Here is a 7,023-nt window from a genome sequence, read left to right as displayed (position 1 = left end):
AAACAGGTGTTAAAATGCTAAAACACCAAACTGAAACCTTTAACAAGTGTAGTGCATCATGTCTGCATTAACCACAATATTTGTGGTCAGAATGCAAACAAAAAAAAATACTCTGATAATATATGCAAAGACAATGTTTGCATTCTGATCACAAGTATTGTGGTTAATGCAGACATGATTCCTTGTAAAAGGTTTCAGTTTGGTGTTTTAACATCTCAACGCCTGTTTTGTTGGCAGAAAAAAAGGGAAAGCCTCTTCTCATAATACAGGGTGTTTCAAAAAGATGTGTATGTCTTATTCTTTGGGTCTTTCGATAAAGTCACGTAGATAGGTTAAGATAGGGGCCCCTTTTTCCACCTGAAGATGATCGCTTGTGTTTTGATCGAAACGTTGTGGTTTTTTGTTTATTTCTGATTAATTTTGAACCTATCTACGTGACTTTACCTAAAGACCCAAATAATATGAATTCCTGCAGTCACGAAAGCTTTAAGTCAAGATTTAATGTCTTAGTTCCTATACGTAGGCTCTCACGACCAATATTGTGATTCACTAGCCTGTTTGCCCATCCTAGGACGAAAGTTGTAATATTGACGCAAAAATTGAGCAGAGTATAATTGTATTTTGTGTAAAATTAATGGCAGTGAATCTTGCACGAAATTATGTCATCAAACACTTCACTGCTTTTCACCGTAGCACTGTATTAGTGGCAGTGAATCTGGCACAAAACGAAGTAATGAAACCCTTCACTTCATGTCACTGCAGCACTGTATATAAACTGACCTTCAATTTGTTCAAATTCACTGCTCTGATACTTTATTCTCTTTTGCTTTCGGTCGCTGGGGTTGAAATAAATTTGAATTCGATACAAAATTTGGAAAATCACCGAGAAATGCCTATTTTACCATAATGTAGAACCATAAATTAGACTTTTGTCTCAAGTGCTGAAGAAATAAATAATGACACCTCATCCACTTTGTTGCTGCGTACAATTATTTATTAGATTCAATTTCAATAAAGATAGTCAAACTTAAAGAGAATTTGCGAATTATTTTTATTTCTAATCGACCTTCTTCTGCGTGAGTGTAAAAATCCGCCCACTCATGAATATTCATGACGAGGGGGGGGGGGGGCGCGGCATGTGGAGTGACGTCACGCGCGTTACACACAAACAGACATTCTTGGCTCATTATAGCAGTAATAATGAAGGTGAAATAAATACAAATAATACGTTTCGTGTAGGTTATTTTGTTTAAAGGATAATTGCCTCTATACTCTTTGGTTCTTTCAGTAAAGTCACGTAGGTATAAAATAAAATAAATCACAAGCGTTCGTCATCAGTTGGGAAAGCATGATCTGCTGCTTTCCCACCTGATGACGGACGCTTGTGTAGAGGTGTTATGGGACGGGGACACGCGGTTGTAGGGCGGTGGCTACAACCACGTCCGCTACGGCCACCACCCTGGGGGGCTGTGGGGGATGCTGTGATCCCTCCCAGCCCCACCCCTCACTGAGGGACAGTATAAAAGGTGGGACCCGGAGAGCTGAGAGGGAGTTCGACTCAAGCAAGATGAAGAACCAGTGAAGAAAGAAGACCCACTAGAGCTAGGCCCTGGAACTCCCTTGATCCGCTGTCCTTTTGAGGGCCAGGCAAGGCAAGTTAGGGTGCGACATCGGAGCCGCGAGGGCCGATGTCCTTCTAAGGGCCAGACTCGTGTGGCTGGTGGTCGGGACCTGCGCCGAAGCTGGGCCTGGTCAGAGAGCTCGGGAGAGAGGGCCAGGTGTGAGGGAACCAGGGCATCGTTCCCTCTGTAGATACGGGTGAAGAAGCCGTTATCTCTTCAAGTATTAGATTCGATACTGTTACATAAGTGTTTATAATAAATACGTGTTGCCTCTAAGAACAGTCTCCGACGTCGATAAGGCCACTACACTTGTGTTGAGTCCGAAACGTCGTGATTTATTTTATTTCATACCTACGTGACTTTACCGAAAGAACCAAAGAGTATGGATTCCTGCAGTCACGAAAGCTTCAAATCAAGATTGATAATTGCCTCTGTTGGGTGGTGGAGGGTTATAGTAAAATAAAATGCCATTAAACCTACACGATCCAACACGAAATAAATTAATGATGTATAATGTTTTAGTCCATCAGCCTGAGCAATACTGGACACAAAACTCACTCCCTGTTGTTGTATTTGTGGGTTATATATATGAGCCTAACTCCAGTCTTTGTTTCCACTCTCTCCACACGTTAAAATAAAAAAATATATAGTTTTCAGTCCATTTGCCAGACCAAATAGAGTCGTGAGTAAGTGTTGTATGTTAGCAGTGATAGAGCCTGCCCGGATTAGGCTCCGTGGGTTCGGCTAAAGGAGAAGTCGAGCTACATAATGTATTCGAATGAATTTAATATGCATTATATCCTTCATAACATATTCTAATGCTTTAATGGAATTTAAATACTGCTTTACGTTATTCCAGATGGAATTTGGCTGTGAGTTTCTGTGGAGCATTATGGATAACAGCCAAATATCAGTAGAAATCTATCTCAACGCATAAATGACACGCAAATGAATCCAGCTTTCCAGACAAATATTACCAACAAGCAGAATGTTTTTCAAGCAAGCAAACTCGGGACCTGGTTTCGACTTTCTGGGCCTCATCAGCGGAATCAGGGCTTGCTAAACAGATGGTGCTGGGTTAACCATACTGCAGCTCTCATTGCAGTCGTGATATTTAACATGTGTATTAAAGATATAGTGCTCCACGAACGTGGGGTCCATTCCTAAAACTTAGCCCAGTTTTAAATACCTGAGCCCAGAACGGCAATGACCGGCATCATCCTAAATAAACCCCCCCGCCTGCTCTGATGAGTCTGGTGTGCCTGATACCGTCGATGCCTTGCTCATACCGCCCGGAACGTCAGGATGTTGCAATGTATGATGTGAGGGAGGATGGTGGAATAATTTTATTTTATATGTATAGAAAAAACATATCGTGCTCATCTTCACGGATATTATGAACACGCGTACCCCCTCCCCGGATTGTGTTTACAAGATGTGGTCGTTGTGATCAAACCCATTCTTCTCTGAAATTTAAAGTGTGCGGCTCGGGTTGTGTTTTTTTTTTTGCATTAGTATAAGCGTCGATATTATTTCCAGTTTTTCTCACTTTTTGCCCAGTGTCAACCCGTTTGTTTTGTTCCCGTATCGTTTATGCACGCCAGCGCTGTGATCGAAGTGGGGGGGGGTGCACACGAGAGATGAGGGCTCATGTTAATGAGCGAATCCGTTGTGAACGCGACTCTTAATGAGCGTAATTGTTAATGAGCACACGCGGATCAGCCCGGGGGTGGGGGGAGGGAGGAAGGGGGAGTGGATGGGGGTCGCTGTGGAGGGGTTACGGTGAGAGTGGGTGACTACACGTTTACACATTATACCAAAAAATACACAGAAACAAAGTTAATCGAGAATTACTGGGCACACATCACGAATAACTGGATCGAGAGCGCACCACGTTGGCGGGATGTTAACTACCTCGCCTGGTATGCAGGAGGTCGTGGGTTCGATCCCAACCCTGACGCCTGTATCTTTGGAGATTGTGTTGTCTCTCTCCCCGTGGTCACGTGGATTTTTCTCCGGATCCTCTGGTTTTTCCCTCCATCTTTAGAAACATGCGTTTAGAGTATTTGGCTACTATAAATGTTCAACTAAGCCACTCCTTTGGGCTATCACTTGTGGTCGAGTCGCTTCTTAAAACGAGCTATATAGCTCAGTAAGTCTTACCTGGTAAAATAAAAATAATAACTTAAAGCTTTCTTGACTGCAGGAATTCATATTCTTGGGTCTTTCGGTAAAGTCAAGTAGATAGGTTAAAATAATATCACGTAGTTTTTGTTATTTTTTTGTTATTTTCTTTGAACCTATCTACGTGACTTTACCAAAAGGTCCAAGAATAGAAAAATAATAGTAAATAGCCCTTGTCAATCCGCTACTGGATGAGAGCCTCCCCAAGCCAGGTCATGCATGCGGTTTAAAAAAAAAATCTCATCACAATGTTCAGTCACTCACAATTCCCCACGACCCCCCACAATCAATCAATTAATCCGCTCAATCGATAATATTAATTCATCATGTGGCACTGAGTGGACTTTCCACAGTGCACGCAAGGAGACGGATATAACAGCAAACCCTCCATCATCATCGTGGTCGATATTCTCCTCTTCCACTCGTGTCGTCCTCCTCCTAACTGACGACTGATGTCCGTCCGCATTTAGGGCTACATTTCTCACTCGATATTCTCCGGAACGCTGCAGCTGGGCTGGCTTCGAGTAAGAATTATCGACGTAAGGCACTACCACTAGAGCAGGGGTCGGCAACCAAAATAACAAGAAGAGCGATTTTTTTTTAATTCGGTAAAAAAACCCCAGCAATATTTCAAGAGCCGCATTGCACGTGAACACGAGACGGTCCTTTAATAAACAGCACCACGAAGCAGTCCTTTAAAGAGCCGCGGCTTGCCGACCCCTGCACTATAGAGCAAACAAGCTACGCCTGTCCATAATAATGCCTTATTATCGTACGCGTTATTCCGATAAATCCCAGGTTGATATATAAAATGCGGACAACATACGGAGAGATGGATGTGGCGTGTCAAACAATTCCCGGAACGGCATTCCGCACCGGGTTTCCCCTGGCTCACGAGGAGGGCCGGACACTTTCCGTCGTTGGCGACCTTCAGCGTCTCTCGCGAAGGCCCCCCCCCTCCATCTGCTCGCCCGACTCAGTGTCCCCACCAGCCGAGCCGCTTCATCTCTCTTTCTCTCTCTTCCGTCGCTTTTATCGCACTTCCCCCTTGCCAAAATGATGTTCTAGAAGCGCTAGAAAGGGTGATATGTGGGCACACTGGACACACGTATACAGGTACATGTACAGTGAGGGAAAAAAAGTATTTGATCCCCTGCTGATTTTGTACGTTTGCCCACTGACAAAGAAATGATCAGTCTATAATTTTAATGGTAGGTTTATTTGAACAGTGAGAGACAGAATAACAACAAACAAATACAGAAAAACGCATGTCAGAAATGTTATATATTGATTTGCATTTTAATGAGGGAAATAAGTATTTGACCCACCCTCTCATTCAGAAAGATTTCTGGCTCCCAGGTGTCTTTTAAACAGGTAACGAGCTGAGATTAGGAGCACACTCTTAAAGGGAGTGCTCCTAATCTCAGCTTGTTACCTGTGTAAAAGACAACTGTCCACAAGCAATCAATCAGATTCCAAACTCTTCACCATGGCCAAGACCAAAGAGCTCTCCAAGGATATCAGGGACAAGGTCCCTCTGCTCAAAAAAGCACATATACCTGCCCGTCTGAAGTTTGCCAATGAACATCTGAATGATTCAGAGGACAACTGGGTGAAAGTGTTGTGGTCAGATGAGACCAAAATTGAGTTCTTTGGCATCAACTCAACTCGCCGTGTTTGGAGGAGGAGGAATGCTGCCTATGACCACAAGAACACCATCCCCACCGTCAAACATGGAGGTGGAAACATTATGCTTTGGGGTGTTTTTCTGCTAAGGGGACAGGACAACTTCACTGCATCAAAGGGACGATGGACGGGGCCATGTACCGTCAAATCTTGGGTGAGAACCTCCTTCCCTCAGCCAGGGCATTGAAAATGGGTCGTGGATGGGTATACCAGCATGACAATGACCCAAAACACACGGCCAAGGCAACAAAGGAGTGGCTCAAGAAGAAGCACATTAAGGTCCTGGAGTAACCTAGCCAGTCTCCAGACCTTAATCCCATAGATAATCTGTGGAGGGAGCTGAAGGTTCGAGTCATGTTTTGCAGAGGGGTCAAGTACTTATTTCTCTCGTTAAAATGCAAATCAATTTATAACATTTTTGACATGCGTTTTTCTGGATTTTATTGTTGTTTTTCTGTTTCTCACTGTTCAAATAAACCTACCATTAAAATTATAGACTGATCATTTCTTTGTCAGTGGGAAAACGTCCAAAATCAGCAGGTGATCAAATACTTTTTTCCCTCACTGTACATACCTTGATTTACGTCTCCCCCTCTTATGTCGTTTCGCAAATACGTCGCCATTAAATGTTGATGAATGCCACTATCCTGATTTGCGTCGCCTCAACCCACACTTGCGTCGCTGACAGCATCATCATCCGTCCTTTCTCGTATCCGTCGCCTCAGACTTTCGCCTCCAACCTACCCTGTAAATTGCTTTGATGTACGTCGTTTCGATATATTCGTATAACCTTTTTTTTAATAAATGCATCCCCGCCGTCAACTGCACCTGCTTATATAACTCTGCAAATGCCAAAAAAACCCACCCACAATCTTTGCATTTGGGCCACCAAAAAAATACGCGGTGCTGGAATATGTATCGGTTTCACGAATAATAGGGGCAGGGTCAGCTGAAGGTTCCACATTGCTTAGAGTTACGCGGCGAATCACTTTAAAATTATACGATCCTCATCATCAGTGAACCCAGTGATTTGGCTCCCGTCGAGTGTGACGCTCAAGTCGAAATGAAGCAAGAGAGGCAGGCGATAAGTTACTCATATAAAGACAAAACTCCCCGTATAGCCGAAACAGAATTGTGGGGCAAGTGCTGATAGCGAGCACCTATGGAGGCCGGCATGTGGCACGAGAGGGTGGGTCACACGCACCACGCCCGACCGCCTTTATCTCCCGAGTGGTGATGTATAAACACCGCACAAAACGCTCATTTGAGGCTGAGTCGAACTTGGGGAGGCCCAGGACCGGTTCAGATAATCGTCACTTGCATTTACCAAAAGCGCGGTTAGCTACGTACGGTGCGAAATAAGTTCAACATAAATACAAACGCGGGAATTGAACTCTATTGGTCAGATGCATAGCGCTGCACGATAACCGCTGCCTAACCGCAGAGACACTCTCCTGCACACACACACGCACGTGTGCATGCAGGGAACTGCCGCGATGTAACGGCGCTGCGGGGCGTGATATAAACTCTA

The sequence above is a fragment of the Petromyzon marinus genome, chromosome 3, assembly GCF_048934315.1.
Source record: "Petromyzon marinus isolate PM22_M1 ecotype Great Lakes invasive population chromosome 3, UKy_Petmar_22M1.pri1.0, whole genome shotgun sequence".
NCBI lineage: Eukaryota > Metazoa > Chordata > Hyperoartia > Petromyzontiformes > Petromyzontidae > Petromyzon > Petromyzon marinus.
This window is presented reverse-complemented; position numbering follows the sequence as displayed.